This window comes from Calonectris borealis, unplaced genomic scaffold, assembly GCF_964195595.1.
Source record: "Calonectris borealis unplaced genomic scaffold, bCalBor7.hap1.2 HAP1_SCAFFOLD_176, whole genome shotgun sequence".
Lineage (NCBI taxonomy): Eukaryota > Metazoa > Chordata > Aves > Procellariiformes > Procellariidae > Calonectris > Calonectris borealis.
Window position 1 is genome coordinate 80,636 of NW_027441562.1, and position 21,238 is coordinate 101,873.

Sequence of the window (21,238 nt, forward strand, 5' to 3'; positions counted from 1 at the left end):
GAAAGTCCCTGTTGGGGGAACTGGCCCCCAATCAGGATGGGAACAGGCGGAAAAGGAGAACAGGGAAGAGGCAGCTTTTGAAAGCGCTTTTATATCTTCAATAGAGAGGTGTTCCGGGGCGGGGGGTGGGTGGGTGGGTGTGTGTGTGTGTGTCGAATTTTAAAATCCTTTCTGTAAACAGGGTTTCTTTGCATTTTAAAAACCTTATTATCAGAGACATTTACACTTAATGTATTTACACATATCTCTCTATATATATTTAGTGAATATATTTATGTTTCACTTATACCCCCCTATTTCCCACTTCTTATATATAATACCTGCTCAGACTATGGATCTGTTGACTTACATATTTTGAACACTTAAATGTCTTTATAGACTTCTCTATTTACACTTACATATATTTACACCTATATCTTTATAGACTTAGGTTTTAGACTTAGATGTCTATTTACACTTGTACATAATCTCTTAGATTACATATAATGTCTATGTAGACTCTCTATGTAACACGTAGTAAGTGTAGATAGCGGTATCTATTCAGACCTTTTTCTATTTTAAATTCCTTCATGTATAAAATGTATCATCCTTTTTGCATTTGGAAGTTCTTTATTTTTTGATTTATAGAGACGTGAGTTATTTTTGTATCTTAAAACCCTATATACATCTTTCGAATTTTTTTATACTCTAAAATCCTTTATATAATAGGGCAGATATAGGTCCTTATTTTGAAATCCTTTTGTACGTATAAATTAATATTATTTTTCAATATACGTAACAAGGAGAGATTTTTTTCTATTTCGAGGCCTCACAGATATATTTACAGTTTTTAAAAATTTTTGAACCCCCCCCCATGAATTTTCAGGCAATTTGGGCTGTGACCCCCTTTGGGGGGGGGGGGGGACACGGACCCCCATGACCCCCCATTCCCCACTCACCTGCTCCTCCACGGCATCATCACCCCCGTGGTGATGCTGGGGTGCCCCAAATGACATCATCACCCCTCCAGGCCCCCCAACCCCCCCTTTTTATTCACCCCCCCAAAAAGACACAAAACGAGGGAAACGGCCCCAACCGGCAGCTCGTTACTTTAATAATGCCGTTTACGTATGTACGCACGCACCCCCGCCAAAAAGGGGGGCTCTGCTAGAAAGATAAAGGAGGGGCGGCCCCCCCAAACGCTTGCAGCCCCCCCCAGCCCCCGTCCCGCAGGCTGCCAGCCGGCCCCTCACCCTCAGCACGCCCAACGACCGGCAGGCAAACCTGGGCCGGGGGTCTCTCCTGAGCACCACGGGACGCTCACAGCGAGGCATCTGAAAAACAAAAATCCCAACGGATATTTCAGCACGTTAAAAAAACAGCACCGAAGGCAGCAGAGGAATTCGGTCAGGATAAGGGAGAGGGTAGCAGTCGAGCTAAAGGAGGGTGCCAGGCAAACGGGTCAGCTCGAAATACAACGCCGCCTTTAAAAGCTCAAGCGATTCGAACGCTTAAAATCGGCGTGAAGACTAATTGACACAATTCTGAACACGTTCTTCGCAGAGAAGTAAACGCTCTCGCTGGTGTCGGAAAACGCCTCGTCCCTTCCTTACAGCACCGCTGCAGGGAGATAACCCCGTGAGGCTGCAGGACAAGGGCGCGCCGTAATCAGCATCTACGCTCACGGATCCACCGCCGCAGCTCCAGCCCTTGCGCTGCTGCTGCTGCTGCTGCGCATCTCGCTCGCTTGGCCGATAAAGCTGAAAGTGAAGCGTAAAACTTTGAAGAGTAAAATGAAAAAGAAAGAACAAATCTCAGCAATTCATTTTATGCTAAAAAGGCGTGCGCACGCTTACATACGTACAATGAGAAGACTCGTACTATAAAAATATTTGATTTTCCTTTTGCGTTCATTGAAATTGCGTAGCTGTGAATTCATACCGTTAAATTATCTACCTCCAAGCTACACAGCTATCGTTTGACCAGGGGTTTTGCGTGTGTGACATGACTAGGAGGGACGCCTGGCCAGCTGCGCCGAGACCGATGCTACCGAACTGCCGGGGAAACGCGCCGTCGAAAGCGAGACAGAAATAAAGTGCTTCAGAGCACTCTGCCAAAAGATCAGGAAAAAAGCCCCTAACGTTCAGTTGCCTCTCTTTTTAAACGTTTAGAGCAACTACCCAACTGCTTAAGCACACCTAATAAATTATACACTACAGCTATTTGGCAGTTGCAGTTTAAACAACGCAAGTCAGTTTGGAAATTAGACAATTTTAACTTTCTTTTTAAAATTTCATTTATGATAGAAAAATCAGTGAGATAAGAGATCTCCCATACGGTTTTACTTTTTTTTTGGGGGGGGGGGGGGGGGGGGGGCAGGCGGTGGGGAATATCAAATCCCCGGTGCTGCAATACATCAGGCTACCAAAAAGGACTGGCAGGTTTGCTAACGCTGTTGGCTGTACCCAAGCGTGCGGAGGAACGCGTCTTTACGATCTCTCGACCGTTACACCCGAGAACCAAAGATCAGCCATACGTCGACTATTGGAAGATGTGCTGCGCTTGGGTCCTTGCAAGGAAATCGACTTAACTCCTTTTTTTTTTCCAGAGAGAGTGAAAAGTCTCCTTGCGGATGACTTCTACTGCCAAGCACGTCATCTCTGAAGATCCATTCTGATGGGAAGTTTGTAAAAGGCAACTCCTTTGAATGAAAAAGATTTCCATTCTGGAAAATCTCTTTCCACCCGAAGTCAAAATTACGCGCTGCAGGTTAGGAAAAAGGACATTAGAGAATCAGTAACTCACCGAAAACACATCAGGACTCTCTGTCGCTAGTTACGAGGCTGCTACCGCTTCTCGGGAAAGCCTGGAAAACACACCGAAGCGACGCCGATTTGTCCCGTGTTGTCCACGCCTCTTCTTTGACCTTGATTGCTTTTAGCACAGATGCCAGTATCTCAGTAAGGTTTTCGAGTGCTCCTGTAAGGTATTTTAAACACTGACTGACTGAAAAAGCATAAAGCTTTTATCGTGAAAACAAAGCCTGTTTCTCCCGAACGTCCGAACTCTTACAAACGGTTCCTTTCCTCTTCTAGTCCAACATTATTTTCACAGCACCCTTTAATAGCAAGCGCACAGAAACAGAAGACTCTGCTTTCAGGAAGAGAAAACAGACGAAGGAAAGCAAGCCTTGAATAGGCGTACCACGCTCCAGAACAGACCTTTATTTTTAGTATTTGTGTTAAAATATTTCATGTTAAAAAAATCAGATAGAAGGAGAGCTGCCACATTCTTCGTGTTAACTGTAAAGTCCACACTACAAGCACCTTAGGAAAAATGCAGACACACATCACAGGCATACCTTGTACTTGCAGACCACTATGGATCCTTTCCATCCGTCTCGTACTTTCACGGCAGTTGACATTCTGCTGAGAGGAAAGGAAAAAAAAAAAAAAAAACAAACACGTTTAGCACAAAGCTTCCTTTTCTGTGAAGACTACAACTGAGTGGAGGAGAAAGTATTTTGCATCATCTTTGGTGCAGTTGTTGAGACAGGCCACTAGAGCTTCTGCATGTTTTAGACAACCGTGCCTTTTCTTTTGGCTCATCGGCAGCTTTAGAACTCACTTGCCTAGAGACGCGCAGGTGACAGGCACAGACACCTACGTACGTTTTCTCAAGCCTAAGTAGAGCCGCGATTTCCTCACCCGATACGTCCCAAGTTGAGTATTTTTGTTAAAGAGTACGGCAACCCGTCTGTCCTCGCGAACTCGCTGCAAAAGAGGAATCCTTTTTTCCAGGCCGTTTCTCCAAACGGTCGAGATCTTTGAAAACTGCAGTTGTGCCACCAAACCTGCTCAGGGTCCCTCCCAACCTTCGACCATCGTTAGATTTAACAGGCACACGCTCTATTCCGTCTTCCAACAGCAAAAATACATAACGCCCCCAGACCCCTAGCGCAACCCTACGGACGTCCACACACACCTCGCTGTTTTGATGAGGAGCCACTGAGCACCCCTGCGAGCACAGCGGGATCATGCGCAAGACCAGCGTCCTGGTTTCGGCTGGGATAGAGTTAATTCTCTTCCTGGTAACTGGTATAGCGCTGTGTTTTAGATTTAGGACGAGAAAAACGTGGATAACACGCTGATGTTTTAGTTGTGGCTAAGTAGCGCTTACGCTAGTCGGGGACTTTTCAGCTTCTCATGCCCTGCCAGCGAGAAGCTGGGAGGGACCTTAGCCAGGACAGATGACCCAAACCGGCCAAAGGGACAGTCCGTACCATATGACGTCACGCTCAGTACATAAGCTGGGGGAGTTGGCCGGGCAGCGGCGACTGCCGCTCGGGGACCGGCTGGGCATCAGTCGGCGGGCGGTGAGCAATCGCATTGTGCGCCGCTTATTTTGTATATTCTTTTATCGTTACGATTGTTTCCCCTTCCTGTTCTGTCCCATTAAACTGTCTTTACTTCACCCCACGAACTTCACTTTTTTTTCCGATTCTCTCCCCCACCCCACTTTGGGGGCAGGGGGAGCGAGCGAGCAGCTGCGTGGTGTTTAGCTGCCTGCCGGGTTAAACCACAACAACCAGCTTCACCTACGCCGATTTCAGCGAATGCAGCTTCTGAAGCTTTAAACTGAAAACCGTATCTTGACACTTTGCCGCGGCAGAAACGATCCGTAACTAGAACTCTACAAAAACGCAGTAACGCACATTGCAAACCCACAGCAGCGACAGCTTCAGAAATATTTCTACCGGGAACAAGGGAGAAAAACAATACAGTTTCATCTCACGCACAGGAAAGCAGCAGGCAGAGAAAAGGGTCGGCATTCGTAGCCCTTGCAGGACGCAGGCATTCTCCTTCCATTCCTAAACCTGCCTCTTAGGTCGAAATATCACAACACTACTACGGCAATATCGAGAGCAGGGAACAGCAGCCCTGCCGCTGGATGTGCTACTGACTGATGCTATTTACGCAGCAGGACACCTAGACAGAGGGGCACGTTTTTCCACACACAACCCTGAACTTCCTGAAAATTTAAGTTTACCAAAACGAGCCATTTGGAACACATTGCCAAACAATGTTTGGCAATAAAACTTTGATGTGTTTGACACACACAAATTTGGGGTAACTCGCTACTTGCTTCCTGCTGTTGTTGTTCTTCCTTCAGAAATTCTACTTGTAGCCAAGTTATTCGCTACCGGTTCAAGCATTTACCTTCCAGGTATTACCAGCACATCTACACAGGCGAGGAACTAAATCGCTCTTCTAAAACTACCCGAGTGAAAATTACAGCCACGAAAGAGGAGTGACAGAGAAGAAAAGGAGAGGTCAGGCAGCAAGAGAGCTCTGCAGGCTGCCACCAGTCAACATCGCACTCTTTTTAAAAAAAAAAAAAACACAAACCAAAAAATAACACAAACACAAAAAGCCCACAAAAACCAACAACAAAACAAAACCTTGACGTTGTACCTTTTTTTTCTTTTGGAGCTCGTCCCTGTCTCAGCAGATTGTCTCGTCAGAGCATGAAATGCAGGTGATCCGTATCCCAATGACATCTGCACGCGATGAACACGTGTTCAGAAATAGTCCAGATCTGTAAGACCGGTGTCATTTGTGTGGTTTTAATAATCATAACTCCGTTTTATTGACCGATGCATTTGCGAGGAAACTAAGTAACTTTTAAACGTAGCCTCTCCTTGGGGAGAAAAATGCGTTAGGGAGTGAAAAAAATGATGATTCAGAGCTCCCAACCATGACGGAGCAGCGGGGAAATTAACGAAAGTGAAGGCCAACAGCAGCAACACGAAGCGACATTTGGCTTTAATTCTGATCACGTACTTAAGCGGCTCTCCAAGTCTATGCCTCGAGCCTATGAATGACTAGCCCTTTTTCGGAAGGACCAACTTTTTTCCTTAAAAGTCCTAGACTGAAGACTCCACTGAACAGAACGTGGATTGAGCCACAGGACAACGTGCCGTCAACACTCTCAGGAAAAAAAAAATATCAAGTAAAAATCAAGTTTAAATATCAGTTTCCATCGTGTCTCATTCATTCCGTTTCTAGTGATACCTGGGTGCTCCAAAATTCACTCTCCTGACACCACGTAGTACTACAAATTGAGTTATGCCTATAAAAATAAAAGGCTATTTCCAACCTGCCCATAAAATCAGTATGAACAAACAGAAGAGAAACACTTGAACTTAAAGAAGGACACAGGCAGCTCTTAATTTTTCGTAGATGAAAGCTCATTCTTTTCCCTGAAAGGAAAACACTCGTAACTACCCAGGGTTAGTTACGCTAACGAGGGTACGTAGGCACGCTCTGTTCACGGCAATTGTTCATCAGCTTTTCTGCACCAGCAGCAAATTTGCCTTTTCCCTGGGTTTAACGGGGAGCACCTGCAGCGACCTTGAACGCACCAATGTTTCTCCCGGCTCCCCCGGCCCCACACGTGCCATCACCTGAGCAGCAAGCGGCGTCAACCACGCAGGATTTTCTTCACGTGACGCAGAAGGTGACGCTGGGAAAAGAGGAGGCACAAAATGAACCTGTTTGTCACACCCAGCCAACGGCGAAAACCCAGGGAAGGATTCTGCCGTGCGGGGCCGGGCTGTGCACCCCGGGAGCTCCAGCCGGCCGGTTTCGCTCCCCTTTGCCGGGTACCGGGGAGACACCGCCGCCTCGTGCTGCCGCCTGCCCCCCGGGGGACCTCGCTTCAGCCCTCGGGAACGGGACCGGGAGAGACCCTCCACGCAAAGAGAGCGGATCCACGCGTGGCGTGGATTTAATCCCCGAGGGAAGAGGCCGGGCTCCCCGCTAGCAGAAGGACAACTCGCCTCCCTGCCGCTCGGAGCGCCTTGCCGGGGACAGCCCTGCCTGCGCCTGGCTGCTCTTCAGCCGTGCTGGGAGTGCAGTCTGGCCGACGGATGCTCCGGCAAACAGACACTGCAGCGAATCGCAGCTCCCGCTCGTTACAGCTGCTGGTAATTTTGCCTCTGGCTAAGGCATGCCCCAGACAGCGGACACCCCGTCTCGTTCCAGCTCCTGCTTGCGACGGTTCTGGCTAATTGAAGCTCCAGCTCTGCACCGTTGATTTCAGCTCCTTCTCCTTACAAGCTCCAGCTATTTGCAACAGCCTGGGCTTTTGACAAGGTCGTAAACCAATCGCCGTCAAAACTCGACTATTAGGATTAAATATCATAGTTGGACATTGTATAAACATTAATTAGTTTGTACGACTAATCAGTTAATAACTATTCGAAGCAGTCGACAAGCAAGAGCTGGACTCGAAGAGGGCGTGCGGGGTCTGAAAAGCAGAGACCACCTCTTCCCCCCAGAGACCACCGCAGACGTTGAGTTGGGCCTGGTGCGTGCCGGCCTCCCGCACTTCGGGGTCCAGCAGGACCAGAGCCCCTCCCCCCGGGGAGGGTCCACGCACCCTGCCCACCCCCTGCTTTCCCCCGCAGCCCCCAATGCCCTCCCAGCCCCCCGCACAAACGGCCAAACCGGCTTCTGCTTTGGGCCCCCAAACCAGCTCACTTGGCACCCATTTCTGAGCCCAAAAACCCAGCTGCTGCGCCTGTTCTCAAGGCCCAAAGATGCCCCCGGGGAGGGCAAGCGCTTGTGTGATGCTTCGGGCAGAAACAGGACTGAAAGGTCCGATCCCGGTGCCGGGGGAGCAGAGGCGAGCTGGCTGGGACCAGCTTTTGCTCCTGGAACGACCCCAAGTCCCTGCTCCGAGGGCTTCCCCTTGGGGCCCTGGGGTGGACCTGTCCCTCCCCTTCAAATGCTCCAGCAGTTTCGGGAGCAGAAGGCCGTTTCTAAGCCCTCTCTCCAGCAGCTCCTCCCTCGACTCGGCCCGTGAAGCCCCCAGGCTCGAGCACCTCGCTGGGGCGGGCGGCCTCCATCGCCTACAGGCTGCCCGTCTGCCTGCAGGGAGGGCTGGGGGGTGCCCGGCCCCACGGGGCGACAGTGGGGACTCGCAGGGAGGGTCTGTTTGCACACAGCGCCCACCCCGCCCCCCCGCCCCGGCCCCACTGCGCGGCCCCCCTAGGGCACACAGCCCCGCCCCCCAGCCCCACTCCCCAGATGCTCACAGCCCCTCCTCCGCCTGGAGCCCCCCCAGCCCCCGTCCCCGGAGCCTGCAGGACCGCCCCGCCCCCCCGCCACAGCCCCACTCCTCGGCTCCCCGGGCCCGCGGCCCCTCACGCTCACGCTGCGCCGCCGCCTCGGTGCAGAGCCCGCCGCGCGCCCCGTTGAAATACCCTCCGCAGCCAATCAGCGCGCGGCTCCACCGGACCGCCCGCGCGGGGCACGCCGGGAGTTGTAGTCCCCGCCCCGGGACCGCGCATGCGCACGGCGCCTCGTGCAGCCCGGCTGGCTGTACATCGACACCCGTACAATGGAGGTGATCGTGCACCGACCCTGGTGCAACCCTTGTGCCCCCCCATGCTCGCAGCCCCTCCCCGGTGTTTGCAAGCGCCTCCCAGCCCCAGGACCCCCGGTGCTCACAGCACCCGACCACACCATTTTCCAGCCCCGTGGGAGCCCCAAGCCCCACTCTCAAGCCCCGCCAGGACCCACAGCCCCACTCCCCAGCTCCTTGGGGGACTGCAGCCCCCGCCCCCAGCCCCACTCCCCAGCCCCCCTAGGACGAACAGCCCCCCCTCCCCGGCCCCCTCCGGGACGCACAGCCCCCCCCAGCCCCCCTCCCCGGCCCCCCCGGGACGCACAGCCCCCCCCCAGCCCCCCTCCGGGACGCACAGCCCCCCCCCAGCCCCCCTCCCCGGCCCCCTCCGGGACGCACAGCCCCCCCCGGCCCCCTCCGGGACGCACAGCCCCCCCGGCCCCCCTCCCCGGTCCCCCCGAGACGCACAGCCCCCCTCCTCAGTCCCCCGGGGGGTCCCCAGCCTCCCGCCAGCCCGCCGTGCCCGCGGCACCTCAGACTGCCGCCGCCGCCGCCTGGGTGCAGAGCCCGCCGCGCGCCCCGTTGAAATACCCTCCGCAGCCAATCAGCGCGCGGCTCCACCACACGGCCCGCGCGGGGCACGCCGGGAGTTGTAGTCCCCGCCCCGGGACCGCGCATGCGCACGGCGCCTCGTGCAGCCCGGCTGGCTGTACATCGACACCCGTACAATGGAGGTGATCGTGCACCGACCCTGGTGCAACCCTTGTGCCCCCCCATGCTCGCAGCCCCTCCCCGGTGTTTGCAAGCGCCTCCCAGCCCCAGGACCCCCGGTGCTCACAGCACCCGACCACACCATTTTCCAGCCCCGTGGGAGCCCCAAGCCCCACTCTCAAGCCCCGCCAGGACCCACAGCCCCACTCCCCAGCTCCTTGGGGGACTGCAGCCCCCGCCCCCAGCCCCACTCCCCAGCCCCCCTAGGACGAACAGCCCCCCCTCCCCGGCCCCCTCCGGGACGCACAGCCCCCCCCCAGCCCCCCTCCCCGGCCCCCCCGGGACGCACAGCCCCCCCCCAGCCCCCCTCCGGGACGCACAGCCCCCCCCAGCCCCCCTCCCCGGCCCCCTCCGGGACGCACAGCCCCCCCCCCGGCCCCCTCCGGGACGCACAGCCCCCCCCCCGGCCCCCCTCCCCGGCCCCCTCCGGGACGCACAGCCCCCCCCGGCCCCCTCCGGGACGCACAGCCCCCCCCGGCCCCCCTCCCCGGTCCCCCCGAGACGCACAGCCCCCCTCCTCAGTCCCCCGGGGGGTCCCCAGCCTCCCGCCAGCCCGCCGTGCCCGCGGCACCTCAGACTTCCGCCGCCGCCGCCGCCGCCGCCGCCGCCGCCGCCGCCGCCGCCGCCGCCGCCGCCGCCGCCGCCGCCGCCGCCGCCGCCGCCGCCGCCGCCTGGGTGCAGAGCCCGCCGCGCGCCCCGTTGAAATATCCTCCGCAGCCAATCAGCGCGCGGCTCCTCCGGGCCGCCCGCGGGGGGCACGCCGGGAGTTGTAGTCCCCGCCCCGGAAGTGCGCATGCGCACGGCGCCTTGTGCGCGGCGGGTGCCTGCGCAGGGACCTCCCTGCAACGGTGGGGATTGTGCAGGGACCTTTGCGCAGCGGGGGGTCGGTGTGTGGAGACACCCATGCAATGGGGGGGGCAGTGCAGGAAGACCCTTATGCAATTGGTTGGTGTGCAGGGGACCCTCGTGCAATGGCGGGCAGGTGCACGGGGACCCTTGTGCGATGGTGGGGATTGTGCAGGACCCTCGTGTGACAGTGGTGGTTATTTTTCTCGGCAGTACCCTTGGGTTCGGGAGCAAAACAGCCGGTGCCTGAAACCACTGGGGTGTTTTGACTGCTGCTGAGCAGCCTCGAGGCCGCCTCTGGTTCCCACATGGCTCCCATGGTGCGCGTGGACCCTCCTGCAACGGGTGCAGGTGTGCAAGGAGGGTGATCCGGGGTAGGGGTCCCTCTCTGGAGGCACCCAGCTCGAGCTGGCACCTAAGAACTAATCAAGGAGTAATGAGGAACCTTCTCTTGCACCTGACGTTAACCAGCGGGATCCCAGGGTCAGACCCTGTTACGGTGATTGGACCCTGGGGAGGTGGCAGAGGGTGCCCTGGACAGGTTGGGGGGGTTCCCTGGGGAGGAGGGGAGCCCCCACCCCCCTGACTGTGGGCACTCCCCCCAAGGAGCAGAGCATGGTGCAAGACTTTAGGGAGGATGAGGGCTAGCAGGTCCCCGAGATGGCAGTGCCGGCTCTTCCCAGTGTCTCCCCAGTGCTGGAGGGGGTGTGCGTGTGTGTGTCTCATGACCATGGGGATGGGGGGGGGGCGGCCTCAGGATGGGGCAGGGGGGGAATCCTGGGGTCCGGGAGGGACCCTGGGAGTGGGGTAGGTAGGGGGACATTGGGGGACAGAGGTGTTTCTCGGGAGATTGAGGACACCATGTGGGGAGTTGAGACTGGGAGGGATGACCCTGGGGAGGTGGGGGGCACCGCGGGGAGAAGGGATCCCACCCCCGACACCTGCAGCCACCCCCAGGGGCAGCTGGGACCCCGACCCACTGGGGGACCAGGATGGGAACGATGGGGACTCACTCATGGATACTGCACAGGTAATAAAATAGTTCATGCTGCACCCTGTTGTAGGGTCTCTGGGGTGCCCTGGGCGCCGAGTCCCCATGACAGCCGGCCCTTCCCGGGGGTCCCCAGGCTGCCGGGTTCCTCTGGCCCCAGCCGGCGGGAGCTGTGTCCTCCCAGCCGCTGGCCACGCAATGGCAGCACCGACCCACGGCCACGCGGAGACAGGGCTGGGGACAGGGCCGGGGTTGCCTGCGCTCCACCTGGGTCTGCAGGGCTCGGGCAGGGGGGACCCGGCATCCTGCAGCTCCGCTCCCACCCTGGGGACCCCAAACACCCCCGGGGGTGCGTCGCTGTCCCTGTCGCTGGTGGCAACCGGCATGGGGGGAAGGTGACAGTGAGGGTCCCCGCCAGTGGCCCGGAGTTCGTCACCGCTGGGGGGACAGGGGACAAGCAGGGCCAGCACCGAGGAGCGACGGCAGCACAGCCTACTCTCTGGGGGTCCCCACCCCCTGTCCCCAGGGGTCCCCTCCGTCCCCGTGGTTTATTGGGGGAACACAGAGCCCAACGACCAGCCGCAGGGACAGGGGACGGGGAGCTGCCCCAGGGATGGGGACAGCACCGGGACACGCCGATACTCTTGGGGGTGCTGGCATGCGGGGGGGGGGCACCCTAACCATTGCCGCCCGGGATGACGAATGCACCGGGATGAGGGAGGCACCGGGATGGGGACGGCGCATGGAGGGGCCAGAGCCGGCGCGCGAACGCCGGGCTGCAGGACCACGCTTCGGCTTCGGGGCGGCAGCAGCGAAGGCGGCGGCGGCGGCGGCGCTGCTGCGCACCTGAGCGGTGCCGGCGCTGCAGTACCGCGATTCGGCCACGGGGCGGCAGCAGCGAGCAGCCGCCGGGCGGCGCGTGCACGGGGGCGGCACCGGCGCTGCAGGTCCGCGCTTTGCAGGCCCAGCGCCCGCCGGCACCGCGCACGTGGGGCGGCAGCGGCGTTTCCTTACCGGAACGAACCAACGAACGCGGCGGCATCACCCCGCAGGCACCACAGTACGGCATTGCCGTTACCGGCGGACGGCAGCGCGGAGAAAGGGGGCGCCACCGCGCATGCGCGGCTCAAGAGCTGCAGTACCCAGTTTTGGTCGCTCGGTGGCAGCAGCGAACAAAGGAGAGCGCGCCACTGCGCATGCGCGGCTGAAGCACTGCAGTACCGAATTCTGGTCGCTCGGTGGCAGCAGCGAGCAAAGAAAGGCGCGCCACTGCGCATGCGCGGCTCAAGAGCTGCAGTACCGAATTCTGGTCGCTCGGTGGCAGCAGCGAGCAAAGGAGAGCGCGCCACCGCGCATGCGCAGCTGAAGAGCTGCAATACCGAATTCTGGTCGCTCGGTGGCAGCAGCGAGCAAAGAAAGGCGCGCCACTGCGCATGCGCGGCTCAAGAGCTGCAGTACCCAGTTTTGGTCACAGGGTGGCAGCAGCGAGCAAAGGAGAGCGCGCCACCGCGCATGCGCGGCCCAACAGCTGCAGTACCCAGCTTTGATCGCTCGGTGGCAGCAGCGAGCAGAGGAGCGCGCCCCACCGCGCATGCGCGGCTCAAGAGCTGCAGTACCCAATTCCGCCCGCCGGGTGCCACCGTCGCCTCACCGGCCCTTTCCCCTTCTCTCCGCCCAGTTCGTACCATCGAAAGACGGTAACTTTACAAGTCCCGTGGTGGTTTCTGCCCGTGCCCCCCAGCCCATTACCCGGGGAGGAGAAGCAGCACAGGGAACCTGTGGAACAGGTTTCTTTCTAACTCGGAGGAAGCCCCAGGGATCGCTGTCTCGGTCTGCAGGTGGCATCGGGGTTGTGGGAGTGACAGCGGCGACTCAACAGATGCTGGAGAGAGATTTAAAAAAAATAAGGCCACACGGGTGACACCCTGAGAGCAGGGGAGGGGCAGCTATGTCCATCAGGAAACCGCGCTTCTGAGCAGACCCGGTGCCAGTGGCTGACCTGCAAACAACGAGCGATACGCTGGTGGTCCTGGGGCTGTGTTGCGGTGTTTGCACCTTTCCTCGCCTCTGTGCTATCAGCACTCTGCTCTCCTCACCCTGCACACGCGCAGGGCTTGCCACTTGGAGGAGAGACACTGCACGACGTCACTTACCACCCTGCCCTCCAGCGTGCAAAGGAATTAGAAATGAGGCAGGGAAAGCCAAGAGGCCTGCTGGTGTATTAGGCGTCCTCAGCAGTTGACCGTAGAGCCCGGCAGGTTCCATCCTTGCTCTGTGCTTTTGTAGCTTGAACCCCCGATTGTTTTGCCATCGAGACTGCAAGGCGAGGAATACGCCTCTACTTGAACAAGCAAGACCCCTGCCAAATAGCTGAGCTGTGCGCAGTGATAGGCGGCTGCCTGTGACCGACACCTTTTTCTGCTAAAACCAGAGCACGCTTCCCTTGTGAAGAGCCATCGGCAGTACAGAACGGACCTGAGCTCTCCTTGCACCGGCTCCCCAGAGAACGGCGTCTCAGTTCGACTGAAGCGTGCAGCAGCCTGTCGTCATCCCAGCCCCTCGCCCTCGAGCAAGCGGCTGCCTGTAGCAGCGGCAGAACCGCTGCTGCGCAGAGGGGAAAGGAATGGCTTGGCCTCAAGCTCTGCGGGCTGCCTGTGGCCCCTGCGGAGCCGACGACCTCGGCAGCCCATACAAAGGGCGAAGCTAGCAGCCTGAGAAGGAGTCACAGGGTGCTGCAGCTCCTGCCACAACCCTCCTTCCCAGCCTGCTGCTGGAGCACAAGGCACTTGAAAGCAGCAGGAAAGAACAAGGATGGCAAGATGGCAGGAATAACACGGAGAGCCTAAAGCGTTTAGCCAGCAGGGCTTGCAACTCACCTTGTGCCGTGGTTTAATCCCAGCTGGCAACTCAGCACCACACAACCGCTCACTCGCTCCCCCCTCAGTGGGAGGGGGGAGAGAATTGGAAGGGCAAAAGTGAAAAAACTCCACTTGTAAGGAAAAGGGGGGAAAAAAACCCCAAACAACAGAGCGAAAAACCCCACACAGACAAGCGGTACAAATGAAAACAACGGCTCACCGCCAACCGACGGATGCCCAGCCAGCCGCAGCCCAGCAGCGGCCCCCCCGCCAACCGCCCCCCGAGTTTTATTTCCTGACGCCACAGGGTCTGGAACATCCCCTGGGTCCGCCGGGGTCAGCTCTCCCAGCGGTGCCCCCTCCCAGGCCCTCGCGCACCCCCAGCCCGCTCGCCGGCAGGGCGGGGCGAGGAGCAGCACAGCCCCCGGCGCGGTGCAAGCGCTGCGCAGCGGGAACTCACGCAGCCCCGCGTCACCGACGCCGTTTGCAGCACAAACCCAAAACGCAGGAGGAGGGAGAGCGGGGTGGGAGTGGGGTGCGGGGGAGCGGGAGGGGGGTGCCAGAGTTTGGGCGGGGGGCAACGGGCAGGTTGGCGGGGCAGGCAGCACCCCAGGGGTCCGGGGCAGAGGGGTTACGGGGAGGCAGTGCGGAACACGGGGGGTGGGAGGAGGGAGAGGAGAGAGGAGGGCAGTGCGGGCACGAGGTAGGAGGGCAGGGGATACGGGGGGCGCGTCACGGGGAAAACCTCGCACGGGAAAGGCGGGGCGGACACCGGGAGGGGCGGGGGGGGACATGCGTGGGGGTGACCTACGCCAGGGGGTCCACCCGGGACCACCCACAGCAGAAAACTCGCCTGGGATGACCCGCAACAGATAATCCGTTCCCGATGACTGACCCTCGCTGGATAACCACGAGCGATGCCCCTCAAGGGGCTGGTGTTTCACCCCAAATCTTCCCCAAATCGGGGGGTTTTTTGCTTTTCCATAATATCAAAATTGGGGTTTTTTCCTTTTCCAAAACATTCCACCATTTGGAGGTTTTTCAACGCTTTTTCACAACAAAAATTGGTGGTTTTTGCTTTTTCGTTTTGTGCGTGAAAATGGGGTTTTTTTTGCTTTCCGGCTGCCCAAATCCAGGCGGATTTGGCTTTCCCGGGAGCTCCAAGTTGGGTATTTTTCCCCCCAAAATTGCGGGCTTTTTTTTCCCCACCCCTTGCAGGCCCCGAATTAGGGGTTTTGTGGTATTTTTAGGCCATGGCGGCAGGTCCCGCTCTGCGTGCGCAGCCCTGCAGGGGAAAGTCCCTGTTGGGGGAACTGGCCCCCAATCAGGATGGGAACAGGCGGAAAAGGAGAACAGGGAAGAGGCAGCTTTTGAAAGCGCTTTTATATCTTCAATAGAGAGGTGTTCCGGGGCGGGGGGTGGGTGGGTGGGTGTGTGTGTGTGTGTCGAATTTTAAAATCCTTTCTGTAAACAGGGTTTCTTTGCATTTTAAAAACCTTATTATCAGAGACATTTACACTTAATGTATTTACACATATCTCTCTATATATATTTAGTGAATATATTTATGTTTCACTTATACCCCCCTATTTCCCACTTCTTATATATAATACCTGCTCAGACTATGGATCTGTTGACTTACATATTTTGAACACTTAAATGTCTTTATAGACTTCTCTATTTACACTTACATATATTTACACCTATATCTTTATAGACTTAGGTTTTAGACTTAGATGTCTATTTACACTTGTACATAATCTCTTAGATTACATATAATGTCTATGTAGACTCTCTATGTAACACGTAGTAAGTGTAGATAGCGGTATCTATTCAGACCTTTTTCTATTTTAAATTCCTTCATGTATAAAATGTATCATCCTTTTTGCATTTGGAAGTTCTTTATTTTTTGATTTATAGAGACGTGAGTTATTTTTGTATCTTAAAACCCTATATACATCTTTCGAATTTTTTTATACTCTAAAATCCTTTATATAATAGGGCAGATATAGGTCCTTATTTTGAAATCCTTTTGTACGTATAAATTAATATTATTTTTCAATATACGTAACAAGGAGAGATTTTTTTCTATTTCGAGGCCTCACAGATATATTTACAGTTTTTAAAAATTTTTGAACCCCCCCCCATGAATTTTCAGGCAATTTGGGCTGTGACCCCCTTTGGGGGGGGGGGGGGGACACGGACCCCCATGACCCCCCATTCCCCACTCACCTGCTCCTCCACGGCATCATCACCCCCGTGGTGATGCTGGGGTGCCCCAAATGACATCATCACCCCTCCAGGCCCCCCAACCCCCCCTTTTTATTCACCCCCCCAAAAAGACACAAAACGAGGGAAACGGCCCCAACCGGCAGCTCGTTACTTTAATAATGCCGTTTACGTATGTACGCACGCACCCCCGCCAAAAAGGGGGGCTCTGCTAGAAAGATAAAGGAGGGGCGGCCCCCCCAAACGCTTGCAGCCCCCCCCAGCCCCCGTCCCGCAGGCTGCCAGCCGGCCCCTCACCCTCAGCACGCCCAACGACCGGCAGGCAAACCTGGGCCGGGGGTCTCTCCTGAGCACCACGGGACGCTCACAGCGAGGCATCTGAAAAACAAAAATCCCAACGGATATTTCAGCACGTTAAAAAAACAGCACCGAAGGCAGCAGAGGAATTCGGTCAGGATAAGGGAGAGGGTAGCAGTCGAGCTAAAGGAGGGTGCCAGGCAAACGGGTCAGCTCGAAATACAACGCCGCCTTTAAAAGCTCAAGCGATTCGAACGCTTAAAATCGGCGTGAAGACTAATTGACACAATTCTGAACACGTTCTTCGCAGAGAAGTAAACGCTCTCGCTGGTGTCGGAAAACGCCTCGTCCCTTCCTTACAGCACCGCTGCAGGGAGATAACCCCGTGAGGCTGCAGGACAAGGGCGCGCCGTAATCAGCATCTACGCTCACGGATCCACCGCCGCAGCTCCAGCCCTTGCGCTGCTGCTGCTGCTGCTGCGCATCTCGCTCGCTTGGCCGATAAAGCTGAAAGTGAAGCGTAAAACTTTGAAGAGTAAAATGAAAAAGAAAGAACAAATCTCAGCAATTCATTTTATGCTAAAAAGGCGTGCGCACGCTTACATACGTACAATGAGAAGACTCGTACTATAAAAATATTTGATTTTCCTTTTGCGTTCATTGAAATTGCGTAGCTGTGAATTCATACCGTTAAATTATCTACCTCCAAGCTACACAGCTATCGTTTGACCAGGGGTTTTGCGTGTGTGACATGACTAGGAGGGACGCCTGGCCAGCTGCGCCGAGACCGATGCTACCGAACTGCCGGGGAAACGCGCCGTCGAAAGCGAGACAGAAATAAAGTGCTTCAGAGCACTCTGCCAAAAGATCAGGAAAAAAGCCCCTAACGTTCAGTTGCCTCTCTTTTTAAACGTTTAGAGCAACTACCCAACTGCTTAAGCACACCTAATAAATTATACACTACAGCTATTTGGCAGTTGCAGTTTAAACAACGCAAGTCAGTTTGGAAATTAGACAATTTTAACTTTCTTTTTAAAATTTCATTTATGATAGAAAAATCAGTGAGATAAGAGATCTCCCATACGGTTTTACTTTTTTTTTGGGGGGGGGGGGGGGGGGGGCAGGCGGTGGGGAATATCAAATCCCCGGTGCTGCAATACATCAGGCTACCAAAAAGGACTGGCAGGTTTGCTAACGCTGTTGGCTGTACCCAAGCGTGCGGAGGAACGCGTCTTTACGATCTCTCGACCGTTACACCCGAGAACCAAAGATCAGCCATACGTCGACTATTGGAAGATGTGCTGCGCTTGGGTCCTTGCAAGGAAATCGACTTAACTCCTTTTTTTTTTCCAGAGAGAGTGAAAAGTCTCCTTGCGGATGACTTCTACTGCCAAGCACGTCATCTCTGAAGATCCATTCTGATGGGAAGTTTGTAAAAGGCAACTCCTTTGAATGAAAAAGATTTCCATTCTGGAAAATCTCTTTCCACCCGAAGTCAAAATTACGCGCTGCAGGTTAGGAAAAAGGACATTAGAGAATCAGTAACTCACCGAAAACACATCAGGACTCTCTGTCGCTAGTTACGAGGCTGCTACCGCTTCTCGGGAAAGCCTGGAAAACACACCGAAGCGACGCCGATTTGTCCCGTGTTGTCCACGCCTCTTCTTTGACCTTGATTGCTTTTAGCACAGATGCCAGTATCTCAGTAAGGTTTTCGAGTGCTCCTGTAAGGTATTTTAAACACTGACTGACTGAAAAAGCATAAAGCTTTTATCGTGAAAACAAAGCCTGTTTCTCCCGAACGTCCGAACTCTTACAAACGGTTCCTTTCCTCTTCTAGTCCAACATTATTTTCACAGCACCCTTTAATAGCAAGCGCACAGAAACAGAAGACTCTGCTTTCAGGAAGAGAAAACAGACGAAGGAAAGCAAGCCTTGAATAGGCGTACCACGCTCCAGAACAGACCTTTATTTTTAGTATTTGTGTTAAAATATTTCATGTTAAAAAAATCAGATAGAAGGAGAGCTGCCACATTCTTCGTGTTAACTGTAAAGTCCACACTACAAGCACCTTAGGAAAAATGCAGACACACATCACAGGCATACCTTGTACTTGCAGACCACTATGGATCCTTTCCATCCGTCTCGTACTTTCACGGCAGTTGACATTCTGCTGAGAGGAAAGGAAAAAAAAAAAAAAAAACAAACACGTTTAGCACAAAGCTTCCTTTTCTGTGAAGACTACAACTGAGTGGAGGAGAAAGTATTTTGCATCATCTTTGGTGCAGTTGTTGAGACAGGCCACTAGAGCTTCTGCATGTTTTAGACAACCGTGCCTTTTCTTTTGGCTCATCGGCAGCTTTAGAACTCACTTGCCTAGAGACGCGCAGGTGACAGGCACAGACACCTACGTACGTTTTCTCAAGCCTAAGTAGAGCCGCGATTTCCTCACCCGATACGTCCCAAGTTGAGTATTTTTGTTAAAGAGTACGGCAACCCGTCTGTCCTCGCGAACTCGCTGCAAAAGAGGAATCCTTTTTTCCAGGCCGTTTCTCCAAACGGTCGAGATCTTTGAAAACTGCAGTTGTGCCACCAAACCTGCTCAGGGTCCCTCCCAACCTTCGACCATCGTTAGATTTAACAGGCACACGCTCTATTCCGTCTTCCAACAGCAAAAATACATAACGCCCCCAGACCCCTAGCGCAACCCTACGGACGTCCACACACACCTCGCTGTTTTGATGAGGAGCCACTGAGCACCCCTGCGAGCACAGCGGGATCATGCGCAAGACCAGCGTCCTGGTTTCGGCTGGGATAGAGTTAATTCTCTTCCTGGTAACTGGTATAGCGCTGTGTTTTAGATTTAGGACGAGAAAAACGTGGATAACACGCTGATGTTTTAGTTGTGGCTAAGTAGCGCTTACGCTAGTCGGGGACTTTTCAGCTTCTCATGCCCTGCCAGCGAGAAGCTGGGAGGGACCTTAGCCAGGACAGATGACCCAAACCGGCCAAAGGGACAGTCCGTACCATATGACGTCACGCTCAGTACATAAGCTGGGGGAGTTGGCCGGGCAGCGGCGACTGCCGCTCGGGGACCGGCTGGGCATCAGTCGGCGGGCGGTGAGCAATCGCATTGTGCGCCGCTTATTTTGTATATTCTTTTATCGTTACGATTGTTTCCCCTTCCTGTTCTGTCCCATTAAACTGTCTTTACTTCACCCCACGAACTTCACTTTTTTTTCCGATTCTCTCCCCCACCCCACTTTGGGGGCAGGGGGAGCGAGCGAGCAGCTGCGTGGTGTTTAGCTGCCTGCCGGGTTAAACCACAACAACCAGCTTCACCTACGCCGATTTCAGCGAATGCAGCTTCTGAAGCTTTAAACTGAAAACCGTATCTTGACACTTTGCCGCGGCAGAAACGATCCGTAACTAGAACTCTACAAAAACGCAGTAACGCACATTGCAAACCCACAGCAGCGACAGCTTCAGAAATATTTCTACCGGGAACAAGGGAGAAAAACAATACAGTTTCATCTCACGCACAGGAAAGCAGCAGGCAGAGAAAAGGGTCGGCATTCGTAGCCCTTGCAGGACGCAGGCATTCTCCTTCCATTCCTAAACCCGCCTCTTAGGTCGAAATATCACAACACTACTACGGCAATATCGAGAGCAGGGAACAGCAGCCCTGCCGCTGGATGTGCTACTGACTGATGCTATTTACGCAGCAGGACACCTAGACAGAGGGGCACGTTTTTCCACACACAACCCTGAACTTCCTGAAAATTTAAGTTTACCAAAACGAGCCATTTGGAACACATTGCCAAACAATGTTTGGCAATAAAACTTTGATGTGTTTGACACACACAAATTTGGGGTAACTCGCTACTTGCTTCCTGCTGTTGTTGTTCTTCCTTCAGAAATTCTACTTGTAGCCAAGTTATTCGCTACCGGTTCAAGCATTTACCTTCCAGGTATTACCAGCACATCTACACAGGCGAGGAACTAAATCGCTCTTCTAAAACTACCCGAGTGAAAATTACAGCCACGAAAGAGGAGTGACAGAGAAGAAAAGGAGAGGTCAGGCAGCAAGAGAGCTCTGCAGGCTGCCACCAGTCAACATCGCACTCTTTTTAAAAAAAAAAAAAACACAAACCAAAAAATAACACAAACACAAAAAGCCCACAAAAACCAACAACAAAACAAAACCTTGACGTTGTACCTTTTTTTTCTTTTGGAGCTCGTCCCTGTCTCAGCAGATTGTCTCGTCAGAGCATGAAATGCAGGTGATCCGTATCCCAATGACATCTGCACGCGATGAACACGTGTTCAGAAATAGTCCAGATCTGTAAGACCGGTGTCATTTGTGTGGTTTTAATAATCATAACTCCGTTTTATTGACCGATGCATTTGCGAGGAAACTAAGTAACTTTTAAACGTAGCCTCTCCTTGGGGAGAAAAATGCGTTAGGGAGTGAAAAAAATGATGATTCAGAGCTCCCAACCATGACGGAGCAGCGGGGAAATTAACGAAAGTGAAGGCCAACAGCAGCAACACGAAGCGACATTTGGCTTTAATTCTGATCACGTACTTAAGCGGCTCTCCAAGTCTATGCCTCGAGCCTATGAATGACTAGCCCTTTTTCGGAAGGACCAACTTTTTTCCTTAAAAGTCCTAGACTGAAGACTCCACTGAACAGAACGTGGATTGAGCCACAGGACAACGTGCCGTCAACACTCTCAGGAAAAAAAAAATATCAAGTAAAAATCAAGTTTAAATATCAGTTTCCATCGTGTCTCATTCATTCCGTTTCTAGTGATACCTGGGTGCTCCAAAATTCACTCTCCTGACACCACGT

The 21,238-nt window shown here is 54.7% G+C and overlaps 2 long non-coding RNA genes across 3 annotated transcripts; both read right to left on the minus strand.

The window, feature by feature from the left end:
- Window positions 1–1,061: 1,061 nt before the first annotated feature.
- LOC142077209 (uncharacterized) lies at window positions 1,062–6,274 on the minus strand. Of its 2 annotated transcripts, none has more exons than XR_012671623.1 (4): window positions 5,454–6,202; window positions 3,341–3,404; window positions 2,785–2,958; window positions 1,062–1,739 (listed from the first exon to the last, which is right to left on the minus strand). It is a non-coding gene; the product is annotated as an uncharacterized LOC142077209 (long non-coding RNA). The 2 variants fall into 2 exon arrangements; XR_012671624.1 differs by having other exon boundaries at window positions 1,069–1,739; window positions 2,785–2,845; window positions 5,454–6,274.
- A 9,938-nt stretch (window positions 6,275–16,212) lies between these two features.
- Window positions 16,213–21,174, minus strand: LOC142077210 (uncharacterized). The gene is made up of 4 exons (XR_012671625.1): window positions 20,603–21,174; window positions 18,490–18,553; window positions 17,934–18,107; window positions 16,213–16,890 (listed from the first exon to the last, which is right to left on the minus strand). It is a non-coding gene; the product is annotated as an uncharacterized LOC142077210 (long non-coding RNA).
- Between the last annotated feature and the right edge of the window lie 64 nt (window positions 21,175–21,238).